The following is a 13,189-nucleotide window of genomic DNA, read 5'->3' on the forward strand; positions in this document are numbered from 1 at the left end:
GCAAGGAATCACTCCTGCATAGATATGACGTTTGCAAACAAGCTGTGTTGCATCGCAGTGGCAGTATCTCCGACCGCATAGCACACCGATCACAGGGCGATACAGTCCGTACAAGTGTACAGTCATCCGTGCAAGTGGAAAAGCGTAATTTGTGAAGTATTCTCTATTTAATAAAATGAAAGAAATGTCTTTAAAATGTGTTTTCATTCAGCTGAACGATTGAGTGCTACCCTCAGAGATCACTCTATTACATTTGTCCTTGCTTTGACCTTGGCACTTCGCCATTTAAATCGCCCGCAATAAAGCGTCGCGTTTCAACCATCGTCGCCGTTAGACAGAGGGGTCCTTAATCTTTTTGCGATTTTTATGAGCGTTTACACTATTTTTTCCCGATATTTTATATTTTGTTCTTGATTTTTTTGAAAAAGCTGTCTAGGATGCATATTTTACTCCCCGATTACATCATTGTAAAAATTTAGTATTTCAATTTTTGTGTCTTTTTTTCAATGTTCCGCTTTGACCTATTGTCTTTATTTGCGCAATTGTAAGAAATTATTGATTTCCTTCTGCCTGTTCTGCATTTTTGTGCAAATTCAGGGCGTTAAACGGTTCGCGCTGTTTTAGCATTTTTTATTCTTTGCTGCAACGTTCTCTTCCGGAATTTTTTATTTTATTTTGTCGTTGTTGCAGGAGATGTATAAAACCCACTTTTGGGGGTTTTGTGCGATATTTTTTTGTTTATTTTTTACGGTTTTATTTTTGAATTCGTTTAAAGTTTTGTTTGGCCAAATATATCCTTTACGCTATTACAACAATTAAATGTTTTAATTCCGCGCCCATTATGCGTTTTTGTACAAATGCAGGGCATTACACAGTTGACAGGTTTTCTGAATGCGCAGCGTCCTCTTTTGACAATTCCAATTTCAATTTGTTTATTTTTCACCAAAACAATACACCAGGTGAAAAATGGGGAAGAAATGGCGGCCGAAAAAAAAGCTGCAATGAAGCAGCTTGACACAGCTCCGGCCACCGTCAACTAGCAGCGTCTTGTAGTAGGCATTCCTCGGACTGATGCAACGGTTCTTTTATCGACTGTTGCTGAGAGTGGCATTCGGAAGCTCTTACTTCTATTTGACCTGTACGGCAGCCAGTGACGCATGTGAATGCTGTGACACACCGGAGACCGTGCGGTATGTTCAATGACAGCGCCGACATTTTTTTTTTCGAAAAGAAGGCAGCTTTCTACAACCCTGTGGAAGCTAGATTCTCAGCGAACGTTCCCTGAGGAGAAAACAATGGGTCACTGTGCCCTTCTCCGTGCTCAAAGTACAAGGAGACCAAATTTCTATGCTTACTAAAAACGACGGACTTGTACAAAAGACTGCAGCAGAGGAGGCTGTATGTACACTCGAAGGGATCACTGAACTCTAACGTCTATCGCAATGCTGGAGGCACCTCTTTTCGCACTGACCTTACAGTTTCTCTTCTTTTTAAGCTTACTCCTTTTTTCCCAATTGTTCCCTTTCCCCACGTTTAGGATAGCAAACTATACGTTTAGGATAGCAAACCATAGCCTGGTTAAAATTTCTGTGTTTCTTTCACCTTCTTTCTTTACTTTTCATTTTTGTCCTGTCCCTTCCGGGAATTTTAACATTATGCTTTTATAGTGTATGTATGGGATATATAGGGTGCACTCCCTGAGTTTGATTTCGGTAATATATTCAGTTTTTCTATTTTGCGTAGTATTTGGTTTTTCGAAATTCCTTTCCGGAAGTTACGTGCATTTGCGCTATTATAACGGTAAAATGCTTTACTTCCGGCTGTTAAGTATTTTACTGTACAAGCGTGAAGTTACATCCTTGGTCCATTTTCGACTTTTGTATTCGCGTTTCCAGTGTTCCTTTCCAGGCTTTTTTATTTTAGTCTTTGTTTCTTGGGGGGTACGTAAAAGATGCATATGTTTATTTCGTGAGTTTGTTTTCATGGATATTACTTCCTATTTCGTATGTTTGGTTCCTAGCAGTTTTGTTCAAACAATTATATTTATGTTATTCTAAAGAATAGGTGTTTTATTTCCGCCTGTTACGCATTTTTGTGCAAATGCGGTGGATGACACGCTTGACCCGTTGTCGCATTTTTAAGTCGCGTTCTTTTCTGGACTTTATAAGTCTCAATAATTGCTTTAGATGGGATGTACAGGGTTCATATTTTTGACTGCCTCAGTTATTTTTTGTAAAATGATAGTTGTTCGGTTGTAGTTTCACGTTTTTTTAAATTTCCTTTAGGTAATATTGTAACAAGCATCCCGATTTACGCTCATGAAACGATGAAATGACTCATTTCAGCATGCTATTCATTTTCCTGCAAATTCAGGGCTGTACACGGTTTGCCCGCTTTCGCTTGTTTATTTGTGTTTACAGCGTTTTTTCAGGTGCTTCTTTGTTTTAGAGTTCGTGTAGTTTTTAGGAGAAATATCGATGCATAATTTCGTGAGTGAAATATTTTTTGTATTTAATTTTTTATTTTATTCTTGTATTTCTCAATTTTTCACAAATTTGTGAGAAGAAATATCTCCATTTTGTTGTTACGGAGACTAAATGTTTTACTTCCGCCTGTTACGCATTTTGTGCAAATATAGGGCGTTATGCAGTCCTCGTTTCGGGGACACCCTTGAAGAAGGATGATTAGCCACGCTGGGCGCAGTAAAAGAAGGAGTGCAGGAAAAGAAACCGTTTGTTTGTAATCTGCGATTCAACATACGTACTAGCTAATTAGCTGAATGGATCTTTGGAAGGACTACACGTTTACTATAAGGGATGGACATTTGGCTGTCCGTTTCCCTCTCGCGTCGTCGGCATTTTACTCTCCGTGCAATAAACCTGCCCAAGGTGCTCCACCGCTGATGACAGCAGTCAGGTCGCACCGGGCCGGTCAATCTTAAACGTTTGTCTGTGCCCCTCAAAAGCGGCGCAAAGCCGAGCAGGGTGATTGATCCAAGCGCCGGCGTTCTGAACTCGTGCGCGCGCCTTCCACAATACCCGTGCGTGCGAGCACAATTTTATATAAACCTCTACGGTTCGAACGAACGTGGCGCTACTTTATCGTTTGCACCTTGTCATCAACATTACTGTTTATGTCGCGGTAAGTTATAAATACGCAACGACGTCGAAGTTGAAATCTTTCCCCAGCAGAACAAGCACGTCCACGGTGAGCGCGGGAAACCTTCCTGTGCGCGTGCGCCCCCTGAAAATACGCGCATTAAATTGTCACAGGTGAGATAGACGCCCCGCATGGCGAGCAGTATACACGACTCGGGAAAGAGGCGGCGGTGGTGTGAGGTGTATAAAGTGAGACTGTAACCGTATACCTCAAAAAATGCAGAAGCTTCCCCGCGACCATAAAAACTAGGAACATCGTCGAAGCCGAAGAAGCGGCCATCGCACTTGCGGTGGTGTAAATAACTACGTCGTGGAAGTGACTAGGATGTGGAAGTGCTCGGAAGGGTAAGGTGTAGTGACCACCGTATGGTAAGATCTCGAATCAGGCTAGATTTGAGGAGGGACCGCAACAAGCTAGTACGAAAGAAGCCGATAAACGAACTAACAGTAAGACGTAAAGTAGAAGAATTCAGGATCGCGCTGCAGAACCGATATTCCGCCCTTAACGAGGAAGCCGAGCTTACGACACAGGAAGCCAGCGACAACCTTACACGCATCATCACGGAGTGTGCAATAGAAGTCGGGGGCACTATGGCTAGACAGCATACTGATAAACTTTCACAGGAGACGAAAGAAATCTCTACCGCAGCTGACAGAATAGAACTAGCCGAGCTCTCATCAATAAGCGTAAGACAGCTGACATACGGAAGTATAATATGGAGAGGATCGAATACGCTGTAAAGAAGGAGGTAGCCTGAAAGCAGTGAAGAGACGTCTTGGCGTGGGGAAAAATCAGATGTATGCACTTAAGGATAAGTAAGGCAATGTCATCACAAATAGGGATAAAATAGTCACAGTGGCCGAGGAGTTCTATAGGGATCTGTACAGTAGCCGGGACATACATGATAATGCCGAACGAGACAGCAGTTCAGAGGAGATACACATCCCACCAGTAACGACCGATGAAGTAAGGAAGGCTTTGAAAGAAATGAAAGGGGGCAAAGCACCTGGTGAGGATCAGATAACAGCAGACCTCTTGAAGGATGGCAGAGAAATTGTACTTGAAAAACTGGCAAACCTGTATACGCAATGCCTAATGACCGCAATGGTACCGGAATCTTGGAAGGACGCGAACATCATCCTAATCCATAAGAAAGGCGACGTGAAGGACTTGAAACATTACAGGCCGATCAGCTTACTGTCAGTCGTCTACAAGGTATTTACCAAGGTAATCGCTAACCGAATCTCTGCAACCTTAGATTTCAGTCAACCTAAAGAACAAGCAGGGTTCCGTAAAGGTTATTCAACAATGGACCATATTCACACGATCAATCAGGTGATAGAGAAGTGCGCTGAGTATACTGAACCCCTATATATAGCCTTCATAGAATATGAGAAAGCATTTGACTCGGTCGAAACCCTAGCAGTCATTCAGGCATTACGGAACCAGGGGGTAGATGAGCATTATGTAAGAATACTAGAGGATATCTACAGTGGGTCTACAGCTACCATCATCCTCCATAGGGAGAGCAGTAAAATACCTACAAGGAAGGGTGTCAGACAAGGAGACACAATCTCTCCAATGTTATTCACAGCATGCTTACAAGAAGTATTCAGAACGTTGGATTGGGAACAGGTGGGAGTAAGGGTTAATGGAGAATACCTCAGTAACCTCAGATTTGCTGATGACGTTGCCTTGCTAAGTAACTCGGGGGACGAATTGCGAAGCATGCTTTCCGCACTGGGCGAACAGAGTAGAACCGTGGGCCTGAAAATTAATATGCAGAAAACTAAAGTAATGATCAATAACCTCGGGACAGCACAGCAGTTTGAGATAGGTGGCGAGGCAGTGGAAGTGGTAAGCGAATATATCTACTTAGGCCAAGTTGTGACCCCAGATCCCAACCATGAGGCAGAGATAATTAGAAGGATCAGAATGGGGTGGGGTGCATATGGCAGATATTCTCAGATAATGAATAGCAGCCTACCATTGTCGCTGGAGAAGAAAGTGTATGACAGCTGCATCTTACCGGTACTCACCTACGGGGCGGAAACTTGGAGGCTCACTAAGAGGGTTCAACTTAAATTGAGAACGACTCAGCGGGCAATGGAGCGGAAAATGATAGGCGTAACATTAAGGGACAAGAAGAGAGCGGAGTGGGTTAGAGAGCAAACTGGTGTTAAAGACATATTAGTAGAAATTAAGAAGAAGAAATGGACGTGGGCAGGGCATGTAATGCGAAGTCAAGATAACCGCTGGTCATTAAGGGTAACAGAGTGGATCCCTAGAGAAGGCAAGCGTTGCAGGGGGCGGCAGAAATTTAGATGGGCAGATGAGAAGAAGTTTGCGGGGATAAATTGGTCACAGTTGGCACAGGACCGAGGTAATTGGAGAATAATGGGAGAGGCCTTTGCCCTGCAGTGGGCGTAGATAGGCTGGTGATGATGATGATGATGATGAAATAACTACGACCAAACCCAGTCACATAATCACAGACTGCCCACAGGCTTGCAGAAACCACGACAACGGTTTCAACTCAACATCCGCCCTCCGACTACTAAAAAGCACAAGGATTTCCTAAACACTAGTGTGCTAATATGGACGCCAGGTCACGCAGGATTGGACGGAAACCAGTGAGCACACGCTGCAGCCCCAGAATGCAAACTCTGGGCACCGCGCCGGGCACCTGTGACCCAGAGCCTATCCAGCCTCAGTACCGTACACTATTGCAGCAGCACCGCCTCGCCAGATGTGCCCTTACCACACCAGACTCTCACACGAAAGGAGGCCATAGCCTGGCGGTAACCAGAGCCAAACACATACCCGCACACTATAGCTTCTTGCTTATCATACGCCCCACCATGTAACCACCCACCTGCCAAAATTGCAACGAACATCCACCAGAGTACCACACCATGTAGGCTTGACAGAAAACACCAGCAGCCGCCATTATGCGCACCCCCACCATCGATCAGAGGGAGGCCCCGCAGTGCAGCTCGGACACGGATACCAGCGACAGTAGGTGGACCGGGTACGCAGGACAGCAGCCGTTGCAGGGACCCTGCACTTAGGACTTCTCTCGTTGTCGAGCGGGAGTCCCGTCTCACTTGAAATAAATGTGTCACCACCAGCGCGCGACCCATAATCTGGGAAAGACCGTTTACAACAACAAAGCTTGCAACGATCTTCCTAAAGTCGGCTTTACCTCTGAGCACCAGTGTATTGGGAGAAAGTTTTTTGCCCAGGCAATATAGGACATATCAAAATATGGAGCGTATCAAAATATGGAGGCATTAAGACTTTTTATCGGTTAGGAATTTTTCCAGAAACTGAATACAAGCCCAAGTATTGGTTGAACGCGCCGGATTTTCATTTCACACGGGCGGGAGAGCTCGGGGGATTAGGAATACAGACATACACCACATCGCTTTAAAATGCAGGGCAAGTCATCTCCGAGAAGGGCATTAAAAGGGAGCCATTGTTTGGTGGGGCAGCATTACTGCGACTTGTGTGCTTGTTCGTTTGTTCGTGTTTGTGCGTGTGTGCAAGTGTGCGTGCGTGCGTCATATGCGTTCATGTTTGCGCGCGCCTGAATGCCCGTGCGTGCGTGCGTGCGTGCGTGCGTTGCGATCCTGGAACTGGACAAACCCGGTTGTCTATAAAATACTTTCTCAAGTTCAAGTCCTACAGCTGGATTACACAGATCCACAGAGACTGAACACCTGGCCGCAATCCATTCCCCTCAAACAACTGTTGGTCTACAAAGTCGCGCAAGTGTGCGTTCACAATATCCGTTAATGTCTGAGATCAGGCGGTCGTGGTCTCCTTGCCTAAGCGATGTGAATTCACCATTGCTGCAAGAGTGAGAGCTCCTGCCTGACAGAAGACAGTCAGAGAGACACTTGATACTGATTATGTCTGGGCTATGCCAAAGCATTACATTTTCATTTACGCTATGCAATATTTCATGTATAATGGTAAGCCTGTAGTGTTTACGCAATCTTCTGTTGCGATTATATCTTTGTCTCCAGAGGGGAATATGGTGCGGCGTGTAATCTTCACGTCGTAACGGTTGCCGTGGTGTCTCCTGGCGACGGTTTCGGCTGCTGTAAGTGCGCTCCCTGTTAACTCGCAGTGCAGAATTTTCAGGTTCCTTTGCATATAATTCGAAGCATACTAACATGGTCGGCCACATTTCCCACCTGCTATTGGGACTGTTGCTTAGAGCGAGAGAGCACCGACACGTTCCCAGTGGTGCAATTGTGTCCTCTGGTTACTACACTCGTGGCCTTATTCCCATTGGCTTGTTTTATTCTCTCTTTTGATATAACTGAGAGGCCCTTGCTAAGGCGCGTTTGTACTCCAACGTTCTCGGTGGACCGGCGGACGGCCGCGCAGTCGGCGATGCCAGGTCGGGTAGACTGCTCCAGCGATAATTTGAACCCGCGTAAACGCCAGCTCGACCGGCGCAGCGTAGCTATGTGTACAGAGCGCGTCCTCAAGCTAGCGCATGCGCAGATGATTTTGCGACACGTGCTACGACTATCATGAAATGCACTTAACAATCGAGCCTCTGCTCGAGCCTCTCCTCGAGCTTCTGCTGCCGGGCTAGAGCGACGGCGTGCGCCTGGTCGCAGGCGAGCAGGCCAGTCCTGGTGGGCTGCCAAGGTGCATTCTTGGATACGGGGCTGACTCGTACGGTGCGCTGAGCTCGGATACGATAATTTTGCTCTGTGAACGCTCATGCCGCCGAAGTCCGCCAAGCTCCGCCGAACGCGCCACGATTATATTAAGTCGGAGGGCCCCGTATTCACCGGCGTAGCGTGGCTGCACAGCTGAGAACGCGCGCATTTGCTCTACGTTGGAGTATAAACGCGCCTTCAGCCCTACGGGAACATCGTTAGTGCAAATGTGCCTGGCTACTTATGTAATTAGCGTGCTCGAATAACTCATTTAGGGACTAGGAGATGTCTGCTGTTGTGCTTTCTTTTATCCCACACTCTCGAGGCTTAGCAGATGCGAAGTGAGTTCGGTCTATATACCCAGGAAGCTAGGTTTGCATCCAGGATACAGTCCACGAAGGAACAGTAGGCTGGACCTACCTTGGATTCACCGATTATAATGAGTGTCTTGCCGAAAATTTAGACCTGCGATGTCTGTAAGGCCAGTTTCGAAGTTGGAGGCCACAGAGCCTTCCCTCCTTTATTTAGATAGAGCCAAGAATCGAGCGTGGTGTAGGAGATTCGTGGACAACTTGAATCCACTTCGCCTCGGCTTGAAATCTCAAACTCGAATTATTTCTTCTACTTCAGTTCACTGCTATTCTTCGCCCGCCGGCAGCAATTTCTGGCACCGTCGCCTGCCCACTATGGACGGCGGGTTTTCGCGCAGTGGTACTTTCAATGCTTTCGCATTGAATCTGCACCTGGGTACCGGATTCCGGTGCTAGCTGTTTCCCGCTCAAGAAATATCTTCATTAAAATTCCTCACTAACAATAGCTGCACACCCGAAATACAAAGCAAACGGCAGAACCCACTGATGCCCGTACTAACACCCAGTATGACTTGTTATGCGTGGTTTAGTCGTCTGCAGCCTTTCTGAGGCATCAAATATTGACATACAAATTACATTGCGATCCACAACAAACTTAAACGCCAAAGTTCTTTCAAATTTCAGTTTACTTACTTCAAATGGTTCTGGCGAGAGTCGTTTAGCCTATTGCTTCGCCAGATATACCCGAGGCAAGCCACTACACGAACTCTAACTATACAGAGGTCCCGTGAGCCCTAAAGCAGTCATTAAGAATTCGACCATTTATTTTTCCTTCAAGGAACTGAATCCTTAGGGTCTTCCTTCACCCCTCAATATATTTTTCTTCTTTTTCCCTCCACTTCAATTCTCTTAGCCATCGTGACTTGTGGTCTTCCTTGTCCAGTAAAAAAAAAATTCACGCATCTCCATGAAGTGAATCATGACGAGTGCGTGCAGCAATGGGGATCGTTCTTACCGTAAATAGCCCGTGAGAGTACTTACTGCTGCTAAAACTAGTTTTAACCCAATCCTATACAATACAAGTCACTTTAATCCAATCCAACCTAATCCAATCCAATCCATTTCAGCCCAATCCAATCCAAATCCAATTCAATCCAATCAAATTTAATGCTCCTCGCGCATGCGCAGCATGACTCTCCAGGAGGAGCACTCCTCTCTCTCGCCTTTGTTCACAGATGTTGCGATTTACACAGTGCTGTACGTCTCTCTCTCTCTCTCTCTCTCTCTCTCTCTCTCTCTCTCTCTCTCTCTCTCTCTCTCTCTCTCTCTCTCTCTCTCTCTCTCTCTCTCTCTCTCTAAACTTTTGGGGACCTTTTGTTTTGTTCTTGTTAACCTTTTGAACCTTTTGTTCACAGATGTTTTGATTTACACGGTGCTGTGCCGTGAGCACAGACGCCGGACGCCGGACAATCCTCGGCCTTAAAGGGACCGCGAAAAGCTTTGTGAAGGTGGCAACAAATGCATTCAGGTGGTAGAACACATAACGGGGGATTTTTGAGCCAAGTGTGAGCCCCATACGTTGTATGGGTAATTTGTAAACAATTTTTGAAGATAGCCTTTCTCAGCCGATTAGCGCGGCGCCGCAGCGAGCCGATCTCTGCTGCCGCAACGCGATCGCGGCTGACGTAACGGCGAGGCGCCCCTGATTCACCCATTGGGTTCCGGCTGCTCTTCCTGCGTGATCCCCAGTCGGCGTAGAGTACCGGATTTCTGCAGCGACGTTCCGATACGAGCGCTCCGCTTCTTCTGCATCTGGATAAAGATGAGTTATCCGTGCCACGTCATTGGCTGCAAAGCGAGCGACTGGGGTGGTGTCAAAATGGGGCACTCTCTGCCGAAAGATTCGCGCTTGCGCGAGCTGTTTGGCTGGAGCGCATCGGTACTCTTATGTTTGTGCATGTGTTAAACCTTGAGGTGACCGTGTGCTGGGTGCCAGGGCACTCTGGAATTCCAGGTAATGAGACCGCAGACCGAATGGCTGCCGCTGCTGCCCTTACAACTACCGTTGACATAACAACAATACCCTACACCGACCTCAAATCACACATCAGAAAACACCTTCGCACAACATGGCAAGCGCACTGGAATCAACGAACTGACAACAAACTACATATTATAAAGCCACTCTTGGGAGCATACACCACTGATACTCACAACAGACACAACGAAGTTACCCTGGCTCGATTACGGATAGGCCACACGCATGCAACACATTTCCACCTGCTCACGGGATCTCCAAGACCCATGTGTAGCAGGTACGGGGAGGGCCTATCCGTAGTCCACATACTAATAACATGCAAGGCACTTCACACAACACGACACAAACACTTCAGAGAACTCTACAGACAACATATCCCACTACATCCATCGCTGTTTTTAGGTGACGATGCCAGTGTTTCTATAAAACGTGTGTTTGAATATTTGTCAGATGTTAAGTTTTTAAACCTTATCTCATATCACGCATAATCAAATCTGGCCCTATACACCAGCCATCACCATTACCTTTAATTGATTTTACTATGTCCCATTTACATGTTTTTATACCTACCTTTTTTGTGGTAATCACTTCGCTTCATTATATAACTTCTTTTCTGGCGCTCTTTGCCCTCGTTGGCCTTGCGCCATGAAACACCAACCATCATCATCATCATCTCGTTGAGCTGCCCTCGGGGTTCGTTGACCCGGTCTCTCCCTGGCTTGGCTGGTTGGGGGCTGCGCCGCCTTGTTTCCCGCGCGCCCTCCGCCGCGTCTCCACGCCCGTGGTGGCGGGTTGTGTCCTTTGCCGGGGGATACTCGTCGGCGTCGGCTCCGTCGGTCCCTCCTGGCTGGTCGCTCGGGGCGGGCACCTCCTCTCCCTCCGGTTCGGCCGGCTTCTCCTCTCCGCTCTGCTGCTCGTCCGCGGTGGGCTTGGCGGTGGGTGGGGGGGAAGTCTCGGTCGCGCTCTCCGTAACCGGTTTCTTGGGGTCACCACCTGCCTTGCTCTCAGCTGCAGCAATGGCCCCGGGCGCAGCCGCTGTCGCTTTCGCCGCCTCGATATCCTCCGCGTCCATAAAGTCGTCCATCGTTTGCAGGGCCGACCGTTGCTTGGTTTTAGACGCGTAGGTTTGTACGCAGTCCGCCTCGATGTGGCCGAAAGAACGACATTTCCGGCACCACGTGGCTCTGCATTGCCTGCATATGTGGCCTAGTTGCCTGCAGCGTAAGCAAAGGGGGGGCCGTCCCGGTACGGCGATCAGAATCGGCACGCCGTCGATATTCGCTTGGTGGGGCACCTCGTTGAGCGCCTCGGCGTCGCGGGGTGCCAGCTGCACGACTCTGGTGTTCGTTTCAGCCTCCTCTAGGCCCGGGATCCTCCATTTCTCACGGACGACCCGCTTCACTTTCCCGAAGCGGCCAAGTTGTTGGGCGATGAGGACGTCCGGGACGTGGTGTGGAACCCAGTGCACCTTGATCTCTTTCTCCTGCACGTTCGGGTCGATCACGACGCACTTCCTCCCGTCGGACACCGAAGGGAGCGGTCATGTCAGGAGCGAGCTCCTCGCGTTCGGCAGGCGCACCCGCGTCAAACCGGTCCTTCCCCGGCACATCGGCGACCGTCCCCGGCTCGTCGGAGTACAGGATGCTTCTCCCCACCCTACCCACGGGAAAGGTGACGTAGAATTCGCTGTTTCTGCACTGTGATCCGGCAGCCCGTGCATATGGAATCCAAGATATCGCAGCGGGCCTCTCAGCTGTTATCGAGCTGAAAAGAATCGCCAGCCTTGGAGGCTTTCAGTTGAATCACGTATGGATGCTCACTTTCAAGACGGGAGAAGACATGGCTCCCCTGGCATCCAAGTCCGAAATCACAGTCAAAGGGACGCCACAAAGCCGACACAGAATGAGACGCTATGAACGTGCCTTATATCGTTGACTCATTCAAATTACTGCTGACGAGCGCTCTCTCGTCAGCAGTTGCCACAAGTGCAACAACATTAACGTAACGCAAACTACTTAACGTCGTGCGCCCCCGGAAATGCTCTGCATTTGATCGTGCCCCTCGCGAGGGGGATGTTTCGATGCGTCTTCCTACTGGCCAGTACACTCGTCGCCATCTGTCGGATGTTGTGCGAACCCTTAGCGGCTGATGGCGCGCGATTTGAAACGACATTTTTACGTTAATTACTTCTTTTTGTTAGCCCCGCACGTCGATTGTGATGGTCTTGTTATAAGTCCCAAAACTTTGAACGGGCCATCCTACGGTGGACTGAGGGGCGGCTTCGTTGCGTCGTGTCGCACGAACACATGCGTAGCTGAGTCCATGTCGGGAAAAGTGAAAACCTGCCTGTTGCGGGCGATGCGAGGTGCTGTTGGCTGAGTTGCACACGCCATGCGCGCAGCTTCTCAATGTGGTCGGAGGCTGCTGGGGCGGAAGGTGTCTGGTAGGAGAAGAATTCTCCCGGGAGGTGCACTGTTGAGCCGTACACCATTTCCACTGCGCTGAAGCCGACGTCTTCCTTCACCGTTGAGCGTAGGCCAAGAAGAACGAGCGGGAGCTGCTCCACCCTGTGCTGGCGATCGAGTTTCGCTGCAAGTGCAGCTTTGAGTTGCCTGTGCAAGTGCTCAACCATTCCGTTGCTGGCGGGGTGGTAGGCGGTTGTATGGGGCAGCTGCGAGGAGGGTTGAAAGTGCTGAAAAAAGGTTGTTCTGGAATTGCTGTCCCCGATCAGTTGTTATGCGGGCGGGGCAGCCAAAGCGGGACATCCATGTTTGAATAAAGGCCTGCGCTACGGTTTCAGCTGATATGTCCGCAATTGTTAAAGCTTCGGGCCGCCGACTGTACCTGTCGATGCATGTGAGCAGGTACCTGAAACCTTGGCCGGGCAGTAGCGGTCCAACCAGGTCGAGGTGAACGTGATCAAACTGCGACTTAGGAGTCCGAAATTCCTGTAGTGCCGCACGAGTGTGGCCAGTCACCTTCACTTGCTGACACGTTTC

Source organism: Haemaphysalis longicornis, unplaced genomic scaffold (assembly GCF_048455015.1).
Source record: "Haemaphysalis longicornis isolate Haplotype H1 unplaced genomic scaffold, Haemaphysalis longicornis Haplotype H1 scaffold_12, whole genome shotgun sequence".
Classification (NCBI taxonomy): domain Eukaryota; kingdom Metazoa; phylum Arthropoda; class Arachnida; order Ixodida; family Ixodidae; genus Haemaphysalis; species Haemaphysalis longicornis.